The 17,504-nt window shown below is 51.1% G+C and overlaps 1 protein-coding gene across 1 annotated transcript in view; it reads left to right on the top strand.

The window, feature by feature from the left end:
• Window positions 1-287: 287 nt before the first annotated feature.
• Window positions 288-17,504, top strand: part of PLXNA4 (plexin A4) — a 410,094-nt gene continuing 392,877 nt past the window's right edge. Inside the window, exon 1 of the mRNA XM_006202300.4 lies at window positions 288-711. The gene's annotated coding sequence lies outside the window, so the exon portion shown is untranslated. The remainder of the gene's footprint in view (window positions 712-17,504) is intronic.

The raw sequence follows: 17,504 nt of genomic DNA on the forward strand, positions 1-17,504 counted from the left end.
TCCGCCGCCGCAGCGCCAGCGGCCGTCGCCGCCCCGCGCCTCCCCGGGGAGCAGCCGGCGGCTCCCGCAGCCCCCCAGCCCCGGCCCCTCGGCCCGGCCCGGCTGGTCCCCCGGCGGGTGCGGGGACAGCCGCAGCGCGGCCGGCCGCGGGTGGCCGGGGGGCGGCCGCCGCTACCCAGGGAGGCACACGAAGGCGTCTAGAGCGCTCCCCGGCGGGTCCCCAGCGCACTCGCCGCGCCCGGGCAGCGGCTCGACCGGGCAAGCATGGGCGGCGCGGAGTGACGCCGCCGTGCCCGCTTGGCATCAAGGACATTCAGCCCGCGGGGGTGGGGACGCAGGGGGGCGGCCCCGCGTCGCCACCGCAGCCCCCGGGAGCCGCTGCTGCTGCTTGGGCTCCAGGGTTGAGGGGGAAAGGAGTGCTTGGAAGCGAGCCGCATTTCCCGACCTTTTTGTTGGACATTCCGCCCACCTTGGACGCCACCAGAGGAGCTGTCAAGCCCGCAGGCTCCGATTTCCCCCTTCGCTTTCCTGGCCTCCCCCCGGGTTCCCCGTGCCTCGGTGGAGTATTCGCGTTCGGGGCTGGGGCTGGAGGAGGCAGCCACACGCGCGCACACGCACACGTTCAGAGGAGGGCGAGAGGCAGCGGCACCGGCACCATCTGCAGTGTCAATGCGGCGCTCCCGCTGAAGCAGGCAAAAGCGGCGCTTGCAGGTAAGGAGCCGGCCGGGCAGGCGGGCGGGCGAGAGCAGCGCGGGCGGAGATACCGACTCGGTCCGGAGTCCTCGGCTGCCCCGGAGCCAGCCCCCTGCACTCACGCACAGACACACTCGTGCACACACACACACACACACACACACACACGCAAACACAGGCACTGCCCGCGTCCCACCTGGACACCCGCGTAGGTGCCGCGCGGCCAGGGCAGGTATTTCCCGGGTTCTTTCTCCTCTGACTCTCCCGGGCGCAGACTTCTCTTACCCAGGACTTTGGGGTGGGATTCTGTGCATTACTGCCTCCCCCTCCCACCCGGCTAGACTGAGGGAGCGATTTTTCAGTTCCCAGCCGCTGGCATCCCTAGCTGGGTTTCAGAAACCGGAGAAGTAATGGTCTTGGGAGACCCGCCCAATGTAATCTCTACACCGTGGCCTTAGCGCACCGCGGGATTTTAATGAGAAACGGACCGACGGATATTCAGACAGATCTTTGGAGAGTGTGGCAGCCCAGCGCGCGGGGAGGAGGCCACAGAGGCGGATGGGGCTGCAGTTCTGTAGGGCGGCGCATATGGAACAGACACTGCGTTTCCCCAGTAAGAGGCAGCACAAACGCCTTTCTGAAGGGTGGCACTGCTTTCCCGGGAATGCGCCAGGATTTCGGGCAGGAAGGGGCTTAAGCATCGCTTTGAGTGTGTTGCGAGTCTAGGGAGAGTGTGTGGAATCAAATCCTCCGTAAAAGGTGTAACCTACTCACATCTCCTGTCTCTGGGCAACAGCAAGCCTACACACACTTGGATCTCTTTAGCCTTCCCTCTGCACTGTGCCGGGAAGCCTGGGGCTGCTTCCCCCGTGTCTGCACCTAACACCTGCCACATGCCTTTCTGGGTACGTGTCTGAGACATAGACTAAAAGGGGAGATAGAGCAGGGTGCCGTGCAGGAAGGGAGAAGGGTACCCCCTCTCATGAACACCTCGGCAGCATCCACCCTACAAGGAGACCAGGCATTCTTGGGTCTGGTAGTGTCTCCCGGAGCCAGGCTGCTCCTGACATGTGGAATCACTCTCCAGAAGCCTATGCTCCAAGTTTCTGTTTCCCTGAAGCCTGTCCTTTCTTTTCCTCCCTGGCTGGAGTTTCACAGGCTGCTCATGTTCAAACTTTTTCTGGAGGAGGTGGGAGGTGTTTGGGTTCCAAAAGGGCTTTTCCACAGTTCCCATTAGGGGCTCAAAGGCCAACTCGCTCAGGGTTCAGTCGTAGGGAGAAAAATGTGAGCTCCAGATAAAACATTGTTTTGGAGTTGAGTATAGATAGAGAGCAAAGCTCTAGGTTTCTATAGCTGTCCCTTTTGGCGTAGCTTGTTGGGCAACTTGGCAAGAAATGGAAGCAGCTTGTACTCTCTATTTAAGATCATGTGTTCAGAGTGTCCTGCAAACCCACCAGTGGGAAAAACATGTTGGGAGTTTTCCAGAACACTAGGGGAAAGGAGGCAGCATTCTTTCGAACAAGCGGGCCTCAGTGCTGGGCACGGGATTTGGCTGGTTCTGTAAATCCTGAAGATGGGTGCTGAAATAGCCCCATCTCTGCTATTTTCAAACTTTTTTCAGCTCCTGCAAAGGTCTCCGACTAGGCTGCGGAGGAAAGAAGGAGACGGCCCTGGGAGGGAGATTGTATTCCCCGCTGTGTGCTGTGTGAGCTGCCCTTTGATTGATTGAAAAGGGTAGATGGAATAAAGCAAAGCTCTCACAATGGGCAGAACCCAGTAGGGAGAAGAGACATCATTTTCTTTTTAAGAATGGTGGGTGTGTGTACACACACTGGATATACACTTGCCTTCTCAAAAAGCCTTGCTGTACGTGATCAGATCGTCCAACCATGTGTGATGATGGGGACCCACGTCTATCTCTTGGGCTGTGGAGGAAGTGGAACATTTCACACGCGTACCCTTTGGGAGGACAGGGAGGTCCCACATAAGCACAGAGCATGATTTTCTACGGAAAGAGTGAACTCCAGCAACAGTGGGTGGCTCCCAGGTAAACGTTCCCTCGCAGGACCTTGAAGGGGCAAAGAGGTGGGGTCCAGAGCTTCCTGAAATGTCTGTGTGTCTTCCCCGTAGACCTCTACTCCTGGCTCTGCTCGCTTCCCTGCCCTCTTTCCTTTCTCAAATATTTGCAGCCTCAGAATCCATTCTGTTCCTGCTAAGCCAATAGTCATTATGCTGGGGATAAGCTAAACCTTTTTTTTTTTTAACATGGGTTCAGAAAATCCCCACACTTTCCGAACTTAGTGTTAGCTACCAATTTGGTTTCTAGGACAAAGCAGGCTTTAATTAACATCTGTGTAACGCTGGCTGTACAGCTCAGTTTTTTCCTGGCTCTCTTGCCCAGCCCTGGAGCTTGTCACATTGTCACTCTCCCTCTTCACCACTCTGCAGCCTTCATTTTAAGTTCTTTGGGGTCTTCCTCACCCAGAAGGGCGCCACAGTAGAAAAATCCCAACCGCGAATGCTTCTTTTCTGCAGACCCTCACTGCCGCCGGGCTGTGTGCTCCCAGCGGCTCTGCTCTGAGCACATGGCGTGGGTTGCCCATGAGCTGTTCCCTCTTGCCCGATAATGTACTCTCAGGCTCTCCTCTGTCCTCCCAGCACTTCATTCTGGATGCCCACCAACGCTCTGCAAACATTTCCGGAGGAATCCGAGGCCACCAACTTGTTTCCTTTCCCCTTCTCAGCACCTCTTCCCTCACCCGGCAGCCTCTGCCGATGCCCCCTACAGATGGAGAAATCTGCATGGCGCAGTCTGCCTACACTTGGCCTCCTGATCCTCGTAGTAATCACAACGAGGGCTGCTGGGAATTAAGTGGGGGCTTTCTAGGGAGACAGCAGTCCTGAAGTGGAGAGAGCTGGGGAGGGGGGGAATCACCCGCTCTCAGCTCCTAGTATTCACCAGGCTTTGATGCAAAGGAATCGCCGCCAATCTCTTTCTTCCTCGCCAGCTAGGGGGCATTTCTCAGTCGTTTCTCCTCATCCTCACCCCAGAAGGCACTACACAAACAATGCCACCTTGGAGACCTGTTGGGGCGGCTCAGTGATGAGCTGTGATAGGTCAGCAGCCCCATAGGAAACCAGCCATGACCTAGGCTGTGATGGATCTGTGCAACAGATGTGCCCGTCTTTCTCTGTTCTCCTCTCCTCTTCTTATTTGTGTCCAGCGCTACCCGATGTGAAACTGGTTCAGACCCTCCAGCAGCAGAGCAGAGCTCATTTCCCTCCCTGGACACTCCCTCCTCCTCCCCCACCTTCCTCCCCTCCCCCTCCCCCTTGCTAATCCACCTCTTGGCTTTGTGCACACATCCGCCAGCCCATTCGCCCTCAAATTTGTGGCACTCCAAGAAATCAATATAACATGAATTTAACGACAGCTGGATGATTAAGTGTTATTTATATTTAAGAGCGGCGTTTTAAAAAGACGTCGCGCTAATAAATCAAACGACTGTTGGGGAGATGCACATGATTAGGGTAATTGCCCTCCTGGTTCTACTGAGTAAGGCTTGGTCCACGCGGAGCCCTGAGGATGCTGCCTCTTTAGAAGCTATGAACCCCATTGCTCCCTACCCTGCACCCCTACCTGATCCCCTTCCTTGGCCCCGCTTCCTGCTCCCCTCCTCACTGCCCAGGCTGTAGCCTCCCAGTTGTGGCAGGGACTCGGGAGTCAGCAGGGAGACTGAAGGGGGCTCCGCTGCTAAGTGGTAAGAGATGGATCTTAAAAGCCGAGGCAGGCAGGGGGTCCTAATTCCCAGAGCAGAGGCCTTGTTCCAGAAGGAGAAGGCTGCTTCCCTGCTTGGCACGAAGCAGCTTGGAAGAAAAGCTTCCCGAGTCCGAGGGTGAGTCTGCGTGAGCCCCTGGACCCCTGTGCTTACGATTGATCATGTGCATCAGCCTCCCCAGGGAAGAGGCTGTGAGGACGTTGGTATTTGTCCTTGTGAAAACACGGAATGGGAAACAATAATGATGATGATGATGATGATGATGGCTACATTTACTGAGCACTTATTTGGCTGAGGCATCATGTAAGGGTTTGCACAGGTTGGCCCATTTCTTACATTGCAGAGTGGCAGTCACTGTTCCTATCCTCATTTCCTCCCCGAGGAAACTGACACAAGGAAGGGTAAGGACTTTGACCAAGATCACACAACGGGTGCGAGGTGGAGCCAAGTCCCAACCCTAAGCAGACTGCCCTCACTCCTGGTCACTGTGCTGTTTGCATCCTTAGCAGCCCTCGAGAGGTTTGCGGGAGAGTGTGCTGGAGCAAAATTTAGAATATCTGGGTTCTCTCTTGGACCACCTCTGTGACCCCAGGCAAATCTATTCACTCTGAGCCTCGACTTCCCCATTCATCCAACGGGACTGAGTCTTATCCTTGAGTGTCGGTGGTTGTGAAATTTCAAGGATCATTCCAGCAGAGTGCTTCGTTCCTGAGGTTGACTCTTGACTCCTTTGCCAGCTCCTGGGAAAAACTCAGGAGGAGTGAGTGAGTGCAGTCCTGATCTCTGCTTTTGATTCTGTGAGGCTCTGAGTCTCGTGCTGGTAAGAATCAAGTTCTCCCAGCGGCTGCTTCAAAGTTGCTGGCGCTGTAGAAACAACACTCTCTCATTTAATCCTTCAAATCACCCTTTGAGGTGGGAATTGCTTATTCTCATTTTGATGGTGTGAGAACTAAGACAGAATGCCTGAGGCTCCCAGGCTGCTATGTGGTGGAAGGTCTTTTCGCGCTTGGGGAAGGATGCTCACAGTAGGTGCTCAATACTTGCTCCCTCATTCATTGATAAGCTCTAGGGTTCCAGATTTCAGAAGCCAGAGATAGGGAAGGAATCTTTGCTTGTGGATGTCATGCTGTGCTGGGTGCCTGGACCACATGGTGCTGGAGCAGAGACTCGTTGGAAAGTGATGCAGATGGGTTGTGTGGGGGGAAAGTCATTGTGCAGACTTAGCCTAGCACTTAGTTACGAATTCCATCCCGACCCAGGCCTGTGGGCAGTGAGGCCCTGATGGAGCCTGTGCACCTGGTTGGGTGCTGTCCCTCCCAAAGTCAGGCCTGTGCTGCCCCGCTTGGTCTCTCCGACCTGAACGTTTCAGGGAACATTCACAGATGATCCTCTTGTGGTTACTTGTTTGGGTTTTTTCCTCCGAACGACAAACTTTTATCCTGTACATTATTTACTTGGCTTCTCCTCTACCCTGAAGTGAGTGAAGCTTCTGCCAGGCTTGAGGCGGCGAGAAGGGCACGCCTGGATTCCCCCACCTCCCCTCTGGGCAGCAGCGGAAGCAGCTGACTGCTGTTGCTTTGCTCAGACTCACGCCAGCAGGTGTGGATGAGACCTGACCCGTCCTCTCTTTGCCCGCCGAGCTTGGCTGCCCCCCTCCCTCTCCCCGGCGCCTTCTCCATGAACCAGGATTCGCAACAGCAAATTGGATTTTGGAATGTTTTGTCACTCCAACACAAAACAGATCACTAGCTAAGAGGATCTCGTCTCCGCAGCCGATGTGCTGAACGCAGAGTAACTGAATCAGTTCCCGAGGTCTTCCAGGGAAGAGAATTTTCATTAGGAAGCATGGGGAGAGAAGAGGAGGAAAAAGTCATTGGAAACACAGGAAAGAAAAACCATAGCTGGTCAAAGGCTTTTCTGGTCTTCGCTCAAGAGCAGGTTCCCCTGTGACATATTCAGTGAACTTGTCTGCAACGAGCCCGGTGAGATTTCCCTCTGGGTGGTGTGGGGTCTGGAACCAGAGGGTGAAAAAACCATTCCTTGGCTTTGGCCCAGGGGTCAGGAGGATGGTCAGTGCTGGACCCCAGAAACTAACACCACATTGTAAATCAGCTATATTCCAATAGAAAAAAATATTTTTTTAATAAATAAATTTTTAAAAAGAGGAGGGACAGTAAACTGAATGGAGCTGGACGACTTTTTGTTTCTCCTCTCGTGGAGGGAATAGACAATTAGGGGAGGGCATGGCAGGGCGGCAGCCCTCAGGATGTGGGATTGAACCAGCCTGCACAGAATGTTGGCTAACTCTGCAGAGCTGATTAGAGCTGATTAGAGCTGATTTTTCTCCCTCTCCATCTCAGTCCTGCTTCCTGAAGGTAACATCGAAAATAGAGCAGAATTTCACAGAGCACAGTCTGTGAAGAGGTGTTACACACACCCAAAGTTTCCATGGCCAGAGAAGTTTGAGAAGCTTTGAGTGTAAAGCAAAGTGGAAGAGCTTCTTTGCGCAGGACTTCTCAGAGCCTTTAAATACACTAACGTGGATTAGTAAAACCACAAGAAGTAGTGCCCTGGGAATCCCCCAAGAAACGCTGGACTAAGACAAGCACTTTCATTTGCCTCCTCCCTGCTGTGAATGAAGGGGTGATTCTACACTAAAAGTGTTAGCCGAACTTTCGGGCTAAGTACCAGGTTCTGGTGATTATGTAGTTTCTAGGGTTTCAAGCAGAATTTCACCAAGTGGGCAGACAGTCCAACTCCAGACTCAGTGTTTGCCCCTCGTCCTTCCACGGCAGCTGAGAGGTTCTCAGACCAGAGTGAGATCCAGGCAGGTGTATATTTTCTCAGATTCCTCGAGGATTCTGGTATGTCCCCCTGGTTAGAAAGCACTGGTGGTGTGGGGAAAGCTGGCTTTTGGAAACAGGTAGATGACCCCGGCTCTGTTACTTACCAGGTCAGGGGTCTTGGGAAACAGCACCTTATGTTGTAGTATTAGCACTTATAAAATGAGGGGACTAGTCTAGATCAGTGATTTAAACAGCATTTTAATACGTATGCAGTGAAATTCTCTATTCAAATGCAGTTTCATGTGTTATTCTAGTGCACAGAATGGGTGCAAGAAAGGCTGCTCTGGTGCAAGCTTTGGAGGAGCCCAGGGCCCGGCACACTTGCCCTGTGTCCTCACCCTAAGTCCTGGCCTGGGTTCCCTAGAAAGCAGAGCCGGGGGCAAAAGTTGATGTGGTAATGCTTTGTATTGAGGGGAGGACTCCCAGGGCAGCAAAACTGAAGGAAAGAAGGAGGGTAGGGAGGGAAAGGATGTACAAAGAATGATGTGTTGCCAAGCCAGCCACAGCTTCCCAAGGACACACCGCTGATGGCTCGGGTGCTGGGGATGTTCCAAGAAGAGCCTGATGGAACACAGTCTCGGAAGAGTCTGGAGGACAGGCACGGTCAGCATCCATCCGCCTGCAGGGTCCTTCCTGCTGTAGCTCCTTGGCCACTGTTCACCCCAGGACGTGGGAACTGCCCCTGCTGTCGGGGTGGCGATGCCAGGCCAGACTAGACCCTGTGTGGTCAGGCCCAAGGACTGGGGCTTCCATGGCTCCCCCACGTTGGCCCGAAAGTGCTAAACCTGCAAGAGCCTGGCCTTCGCCCTGAAGGAAGAAAGGAAGCAAGAACTTTAGGAGCAGAGGAGGGGCTGAGGCGTTCCTGGGGCCACTTGGGCAGGGATTTGAAACCCAGAATTGGGACTAGGGGTGGGGTGTTAGGTAGGGCTGAGAGGATCTAAGAAGTTACATAAGTTGGGGATTTGGGATAATGGGTTCCATGAATGGAACATATGGTGCTACTGAACAAAGTCAGCAAACCACAGCGGGCTGCTCCACTAAGGCATCATTCAGCCCCCAGAAGTCATGAGTGGCTGAAATCGCCAACCACACTAGGGATTATCCAGCCGAAACCCCAGAGGAACCACATGAAGGTTGCATTCCAGCCAGGCTTCAGGAGGCTTTCCTGACTTCCAGGGCTTATTGATCAAAGGGCTGCCTTCCCCATGGTGGTGTGTGAATGTCTCAGATATTTCTGTTTGTGGAGGCAGAGGGGCTGCTGGGAAGCTGGGGACATGCAAATGACCGCTGCCTCTTTTCCACTTTTAAAAAACATTTAAGTAAGCATTGAAATACAAAGCAACAGGGGACATTTCTGCATAAATTATTTCCCCTAAGTCATTGCCTCTAGCCAGCACCCCCCACCCCTTTTTTTTCCCTAACAACTACTCTTGTGCTTTGCAGCAGCTCCTCTAGGGTCAGCCGGGGCAAAGGACTGATGGCCACGCTGTGTTTCTGACCCCTTTCCCCGCTCCCTTCACCATTAGATACTGACCCCTGTCTTCCTCCCCTCAATGCACTTGCCCTTATCCGCTGATTGATGCCAGCATCTCACAGGCTTGGAGACATATGTCTGTGTTAGCACGTCTGCCCGAGGTTTCCAGCTCCCAGGGGTCAGGAACGGCCCCCTGCTTGAAGCAGTCTCTTCTGTAATCAGGAACTTAATTCATACTTTCTAATGGTGGCAAAGAAGCTGCTGTTGGATGCAGTGATGATGACAATAACAGGGAATGACTTGTTTCCTTCTTTAGACTAGAGAGACCATGTCTTCCCTCTCTTGTAAACTCGGCACCCAGCCTAGGGCCTAACTTACTGGAAGCAATCGATCAAACTTTGCTGAGTAAAGAGAATGAATGAGTGGAGGAGGAGGAGTGGAGATTAACGGCCTATAAAGGGCAAAATGAGGGAAGTGCGAACCTGCAGCTCCGGCGGGTGCCTGCTCTCTGGCTAGGGCTGGGCTGGGCTGGGACCACGTCGAGGCTGGTGGCTATTTCAGAGGATTGAGATGAACCAAGCCGAGTGCAGGCTGAACCCACCCATCACCGTGGAGTCTCCAGGGTGATGGTGGTCTGGGGGCAGGTAGAGACTGTGTCTTCATAGTGATGCACAGGAAATGAATTCTTCCTTTTCATGTAAAACTCTCTATGGGTTTAGATGCCCATAGACTGGGAGGGACGACCAAACTGCATTTCCCAGAGCATTCCAAGGACTAGGCCCTCCCTAGAAAGAGCATGTGTGGCCAAGTTAGTCTTGCAAACACTTTATCTTTATACTGTGTCCTCCTCTTGGAGATGCACATTAAAGGCAAAGGAGTTTGGCTATAGAGAATCCTGGTTAATTATTCTTCACCAACCATTTTTTCAGTGGAAGGATCCCTTTGTATATTCAAGCCTGTTGACATCTCTTGGAACGAATGTTCCCCCAAAAGCATTTTGGGAGATGCTTGCCTTTACCTGGAAGCTTTCAGGTTTGAGTTGAGTTTGGAGGAGAAAGAACAGGAGAACAAATTTACTGTGTTCTTAAAATAGGGACTGGTGAGGTCCAGCTTCCAGAGGAACTGTCTTCCTCTTGTCTTGGTCATTTGCTTTTGGGAATCTCAGAAATGGCTGTGAATTGCTATGAATGTTGGCGACCATGGTGCCTTCAGACATATATTTTCTAAAGGGACTGTTTCAAGGAGTGTGATTGCAGTTCTGACAGGTCTGCAGAAATGTTTCCAACAAGTAGCACTTTTCAGTTGCACGTAATAGATCAAGATGGATGTCTGCAAAACTATATAAGTAATGACATTCACCTTCTCTATATATATATTTTTTCAGCTACACTTATTGAATAAGAGGCTTCAAAATAACTGGCAAGGAAAAATATTCTGAATTAACAAAGAATGCTTGAGTTAGGGAGATACAGCTCCCTAAATTTTGGATGGTTGACCCAAATTTTCTCTCAGGGAAGAAACTTTGCTACCCTAGAGAGGCTGCAGATTTCTCGTTATGCTGTAAATCCATGGTTTCCACCTTTGGGCGGTGACCCACAGAGCAAAAGTAGGCATTTCCCATGGGAAGCATTTCGCCAGTATTCATCTTACATAGGTAATAGCATGTGTGTGTGTATTTGTGAATCAGAGTTGGGGAGGATTATCACCCCAGTGGTACTTGGGTTTGGATCAGCGGGGGACATCAAGGGATAACCCGCATGCCCAGTGCTCAGTTATAGGACCTCTCCATGCTTTCCCCCAAACCGTCTTCCTTTCCAAAGTGAATAACTGTTGCTAACATGCGCTTACTAACACAATTCCCCTGACGCCCATTCATAAAGCGTGGAGCTGATGATTCCAGCAGCATTAAACTGTTTGGCGACCGAGTTTAGAATTATAGGAATCGGAGAAATGAATTAGCAGTAAATCAAGTCCCAGCTGAGTTCGAACCCAACTGCAGTGAGTTTTAAATTAAAACTATCTGGCTCTGATGAAGCGGCTGTAAGTCAAGCACTGGAGCTCCGTCACTCTGGACTTCTGGAGAAGTGTAGCAGGCACCCTCTGAAAGGAAAACCCTGAAAACAGCTCGCATTGATTCCCAGCCATGCTGGGAGATTGCCACTTCATTTCTTCTTCATAAACTGTTGGCTTTCGTTTTTTATTTCTTTAAAGGGATCCTTTGGGCAGGGAGGGACATAGCAGAGCTCTGGGAACAGGGCAGGTGGGAGAGGGCTCGGGCCCGGGGGGATCATTCATAGCCTTTCTCTTTGGTCCTTCTCGGAACGAGGCTTGTGGGAGGGGAATCTGGGTCTGCGGGGCAGTGTGGTTTGTTTTCCTGATTGGGCCGTATTTGATTCTTCTTTCTGGGGGATCTGTACAGAAAAACCACCCAGTGAACACTTGAAGGAGGCCGCCAGACTGTCAAGTTGCAGTGACAATTGCGGTGTAATAGGAAATCATTTATGTAAGTTACGGTGCCCTCTGAAGAGAGCTGGTCGGAAATGTGGCTACAGCTTCTTGAGGCTTTTTTTTTTTTTTTCTCTCCTGCAAAATAATCCTGAGGTTTTCATTTTCGGAGCAATTGAAGAAGTATTATGTGCTGGCCAGGGAATTGGGAGACCTGGCTTCCAATCCTAGTTTTGCTGAATCTCTTTCAGCAAGTTCCCTCTCTGGGCTGGGCCTCTGTTTCTCTGTATTTAAAGCCAGAATAAGCCCTTGTTTTTCCAGACCTGAAGCCTGGGAGGTGAGGATGAACATGGCCATGCATATTAAAGGACCAAGTGAGCATCAGAAGTAAGCTTCTATTTACACGCAAGGTTAGAGAAAATCAAGTAAGAGATTCTTACTTTTATCATGACTCCTTTACCAGCGCCTGTGTGTCCGCTGATCTGAAGAGCTTTAAGTGATAAAAGCACCTTGCGAAGAGTCAGAAAGGAGAATGAAGGTGGGACAGCAGGGGACCATGGGAGAGGATGGTTAGTGCAGGAGTCCAGAGGCCTCAGTAAGAGGGGAAGTTGGGATCCTGGCAGCAGTAGGTTAATGGGGACTTGGGAAAAAGGAAAAAGGTCCTGATTTCCCTCAATATCTACCATTCACTTTGCTCCCTGCATATATATTTACATATTTAATTAGGTAGATGTGAGACTAAGGAATATTTGACCAACAAATTGATTGATCCGTCAATTAGTCATTTCAGTCAATATTAATTGAGTGCCCCCTACGTGCCAGGCACATTGCAAGAGTTTGGTTGTACAGGGAGGAAAGGCGCAGTTCCCTCCATCAGAGGACCCACGGCTTGGTGTGGCCACAGCACACAGGTTAACAGCTAATTAAACACAGGGTGTAAGACATGAGCTTTGCATGCAGACGGCCTCCTGAGAAGACGTAAGAAGGGGCACCCGTCCAGATATGACAGGCAGGTGGTGGCGAAGGTCGTCTGCAGGAGGCGGAGAGGGCATCTGTCAGAGCTCTGAAGGGTATTCTGAAGGGTGAGCAGGATTGTCCTTGGGAATGCCTGGGGAAGGATGCCCTGTGGAGGAAGCAGCGTGGACAGATGTGGAGAGATGAGAGCCCACAGTGAGGTGGGAAGTGGGGCCAGATGCAAACACTGGTGGAGGCTGGGCCAGGACCAGGGGGAAGTGTCCAGATAAGGGTTTTACCCGGCAGGCAGTGGTGAGGCCCTGGGGATTTCCAAGCGAGAGAATCAACAAGACCAGCTTCGCGTCGTGGAAGGATCGCTATGGGGCCGTGTAAAGAGAGCATCGAAAGGGGGGCTGTTACGGTCATCTGGGAGACGTGGGAGAGGGCCGCCCGAGGGTGGTGGCAAAGGAGAGAAAGGGACAGACTGACATGTACGTAGGAGGGAGGTGGACAGATGGTGGATATGGCCGTGGAGGTGGTGGGAGGGACAGGTGGGGGAGTTGGGGACGTCTTGCAGGTGTCCAGCTTGGGCTGCTGGTGGGAGGTGACAGCGGCTGCTGAGCTGAGATTCCTGGACAGAGACTCACTTGAGGGGCAGAGGATGTGTTCTTTTCCGGACGACGTGAATTGAGGGGCAGTGGCATTGGTGGGTAGAGGTGACCAGGAGGCAGTGTGGCTGTGGTGTCGCTGGCGGCGTCACCCCTGGGCTTACTCTGCTGTTTCCTTCTTCTCCCATCTGTAGACTGAGGAGTTCATTTCAGGATCTGGCAGAAGCTTGGTAAAGAAGCAGGAAAACCCACATATAGATTTTTAGATTTTTCAAGTGGTTCATGTTTTGAATTAAACATACTATCTTGTACATTTTGCTTGAGATTGTTCTGAAAACATCCAGGCATTCACCTTGCCTTAGGAGACCCCTTCTGTTTTCCAGTGGAAAGAGCATGGTCCTGGGAAGTTGAGTTGTGTGCAGACGATTATGGGGCAAGCTCGGAGTAAAAGCAGAATTAGAATTCAGCAAAGGACAATGACCAGACTTTGTGGTGGGCTTGTTCCCTTTCTTGGTATGTTCACCCCATGGTCAATGTGGACATGCTCAAAACAGCATGGTCTGGTGGAATGAACTTCATCCTGAGCTGAGAAGTGGTGATGAACATTTTGACCTTGCCCTCGAGAAACCTAATGTCTTGTTTGTCTAATTTTGGGTCCTGGGCGTAAGAGCCAGTCTGTACAATCCAGATCTTCAGGTAGGATCTGGCCACTAGTGGGGTTTTGTGTGGCCCAAAGAGCGTTCAAGAAAAATCTGTGTGATTTGCATGGTGGGACCTGATGGGACATTAGGTGGGACATCCCTCTCCAGGGATCCACAGGTAGTCACATGTTTGCTTCACACAATTAACATACCAGCAGCTTAGTACCTAGTAGATACTCAGCAGAGTTCCTTTCCCATCTTGGCAATATGTGGGGGGAAATGAGTCTCAGTGTCCAGTGCTTTGCACTCTGCAGGGATGCTTTGTCATTTAGTGGTCCCTGTTAAGCACCAGAGATGTGGAAGTGGCTGGTGGCAAAACTTTTAGGTGGTCTGTGTTTATACTATGGAAACTTTAGAAAACAGGTTTGAGCAGAATGTGGAGAGAAAAGTACCCAACTTGTTAAAGTCCATGCAGACTCTTCCAACCCCCAACTCCAGTGTGCTGCTGTGGAAGGTCGCTGGTCTCGCCTGGGGCCAGAGGTCCGCAGACAGGTCGAGGTGTCCGGCTAGCACAGGCACGGTTAGGCACCAGCCCTCTAGAATGAGGGATTCTGGGAGTTCAGCCCCAAAGAATGTCTTCAGATGCAAACTTGCAGTGCAGTTTCTAGTGAAACAATGAGGCTACTCTCTTCTCTGGATGGCTCCTGGGTATCTCGGAGCTGCTAATCAAAATGGCTTGGACAGAGGTCTCTCTTGTGGAGAGAGAACAGGGGGCAGGGTAGGTATTTCTGAGCTCTAACCTAAGAGCCCCACGGAGATGGCAGGGTTTCTGTTCTTCCTGCCCCCTGTGTTTGCATGTCATCCTTGTCCGTATTATCAGCTGCACTCAGGACATGATATATTTATGTAGCTGCACTGCTGGTCTCAGGGAACTTAGCAGTTTTTCCCACTGTATCTGGTGGCAATTTGTTTCCCTAGTAGGAGGCAGAGGGTAGGGCCCAGGGTCCTAAGAAGGGAAGTAATTTAACCACAGTGATGTGTGGTTAAGACGCCCAGGGCTGTGCTGCTGGCCTCCCCTGCTCCTGACTCTGATCTGGGGAGCCGGGGACTCCGGGATTGGTGAGTCAAGTCCTCTCAAAGGCAGCCTCAGAGTCTGGGACAAAGGCAGGGCATCCCCACTGCGCCTGCTTTCCTGCTGCACTGCCCCTTATGTTTCATCGGAGAGACTTCCCCCCTACCTGCGCTTAACAGATGTCCTCAAAGGGGCTCTGGTTCTGTGCTCAGGTGGGAAGATCCAGGAAAGATGCAGGTACTCCAGGTGCCGACCACGTGTACAGTGCCGAGCTGGCCAGAGAGTCTGGGCTGTTGACGGGCCCAGGGTGGGTGGTGGGGGCGGTGGGAGAGACCCAGCTCTGCTAACCCCAGGCCTGATTTCACAAGGAGGTCCCTGCTGCTCATTGTGCCCTCCTCATTCCTTCTAGGACTTGACACTAGCAAGACCCAATACTTCTTGGCAAGTACTTAAAAATAAACAAATTAAATGTTTTTTAAAACCTGTGTTTATATGTGTGGCTGCCACTATTGGATGAAATGGTAATTTCTTGGCGTCTACAATTTGGGATGTAAATAGAAGTTCTCATGCTTTCATTTGAAGACACCGGTGTTTGGAGTGTTCCAGAGAGTGAGAGTGAAAAGCTTGAGGGATATCATGTGGCCAAAGAGAGAAAAGTAATTCCTAAAAATGTCAAGCAGCATTTCCTCAGCTCATATTGTTTCTTGAAAGGCAGCAACTGTCTTATACCCGTTTGCAGTTCCGCCTGGCCCCAATAATAGTGGTTTGGTTTTCTTCTTGGTTTCCTGAGCTTAAAAAATGGGATGCTAAAATGGTCAGACAGCAGAGGGCATTGCACATAACGAGACAAGTGGGAATCCACAGGAAGTGGGAAGTAGCTTCACAGGAAAGTCAGCACGCAGTGGTGGCTATGTGCTGGTGTTGTCTTCTGTTTTATTGTCCTCGCCCAGTAATTGTGAACGGAGCATCTGCTGAGCTGGAGTCTTGACCACACCCTTACTGTATTTCCTGGAAGGACGTAGGAACAGCTGTTACTTCCTTTCCGAAATGAAAACTCCATTCATAGGCTGCCTTCCTACGGCCCTTGGCCAGAAGGTTCAGAGGCTTCACAAAGGAGAAAAAAATAAAGGATAATATCAAAGTGAAATTCAAGGAAATAAATAAATACATTTTTATTTAGGGGCACAAATGGTTGCCACGTGGTAGTTAATGACCTGCTTTTGTGTTCTCTTTGCCCCCCCCCCATTCCTTCCATTTTCATTAAGAAAATCTTAAATTCCGGGCTTTTATCAACTCTCCTTCCACTCTTTTCTCTGAGCCACACACCTGGGCTGGGCTGACAATTGGGCATCTTTGCCAGGGATGTGAACAACTCCACTTTAGTGGCACACGGTGGGTTCTTTCTCTTCTCATTACCTTTCCACATTACTGCTCCTGTGTGGTTAGGCTGGCTCCACGTCTGCCTTTGGGACTGATGTGTGGGGAAGGTCAGAGTCTATAGGAGGTGGGGTACCAGATCCCAGTGTTAGAATTCACCCGTGTCAGGGTTGTTGGGCACAGGCTCCCTGAAGCTGTAGGGGCAGCCCCGTCCCACCGCTGGTCCATAACTGGTGGGTCTCTAAGCTCCTCCCACACTCCTTTGGTGTATATTTTATGTTAACTTCTGCCATCTGGTACTTTACCCATCATGTATTTTTTAAACCTAAATTTTGAATTTATGTTTATCACATTCAGTTTCATTTTGGAGTCTAGTTTAGACCTGCTAAAATAGTTTTGAATTATGTATCATCATCACCAATAGGAAAAACCTTATAGTAATACCACACGACTTCTCCCGTAGTATCTCACTTGACCTTCACAAGTCCTGGACTTCGTCATCTGCAAATCTGAAAAGTCTCTTCATTCAAATTACCGATAAAAATGTGAAGCTGCGGAGCACCCAGGACAGACCCCTTTGGCATGGTGTTTCCTGGAGAGCTTCCCTTGTAGGCTTGACAAGTAACCATTGGTTAAGCTTATTTGTGCTCAAGAAGCAATAGGGCTTCAGGCACTCAGCAAAGACTTTGGAGTCAGACAGACCTGGCTTTGCAACCTGGTTTATACCAACTTGGCTGTTCCCAACAAACAGATGATTTGGGGCGTCAGTTTCCAATGATTATAAATAGATGAGAGCTGTAAGCCTCCTCCTCGACAGTGTTCCAAACAAAGCACATATCAGACTGGATTCCACCTCACACACCAGTCTTGGTTAGTAAGCAGACACGGAAGCAGTCACACTCCTGTTCCTGAAGCTCAGAGAAGACCCTGTCTTCGGTGCCAGCTAGGGTGCCGGGGAAGCGAGTCCCCTCCTATCCCTGCTAGGGGACACGTGGGGCTGACGGCAGGCAGAGCCCCTGGCCAGCCCTCTCTAGCTCCAGTGTGGTACAAATATTATCACTTTCTGTGTGTCAGAAAGCGGGGAAGCTTGGGGAGCAGTGACGCAGTGACTGTCTTGGCCAGGTTAGGCTGCTATCGTAGAAGAGGGCAGACAGGGAGGTGTGAACAGCAAACGTTACTCACAATTCTGGAGACTGAAGCCCCAAGATCAAGGGGCCAGCATGATTTAGTTCCTGGTGAAGACTGTCTTTGTGGTTTACTGGCGACTGTCTTCCTCTTGTAGGAGAAAAAGAGAGAGAGAGAGAGAGAGACTTGTTCTCCTCTTGCAAGGACACTGACCCTATGCAAAAGGGCTCCACCCTCATGACCCGAATTACCTTGCAAAGGTACTTGCACCTTCTAACACCATCATATTGAGGTTTAGGATTTCAACATAGGAGTTTTGGGAGGACACAAACATTTAGTCCCTAACATGAGCCCGAGAGGTTTGTTCGAAGGAAGGTCTACTTGTGGCAGGTGCAACAATATTCTGGTTATGGGTTTCAGTTCACCTCCTAGTGGGATCAGAGGACAGAATATTTTGAAAGATGAGACATAGATCTGATAGAAGCCCTAG

The sequence above is a fragment of the Vicugna pacos genome, chromosome 7, assembly GCF_048564905.1.
Source record: "Vicugna pacos chromosome 7, VicPac4, whole genome shotgun sequence".
NCBI classification, from domain to species: domain Eukaryota; kingdom Metazoa; phylum Chordata; class Mammalia; order Artiodactyla; family Camelidae; genus Vicugna; species Vicugna pacos.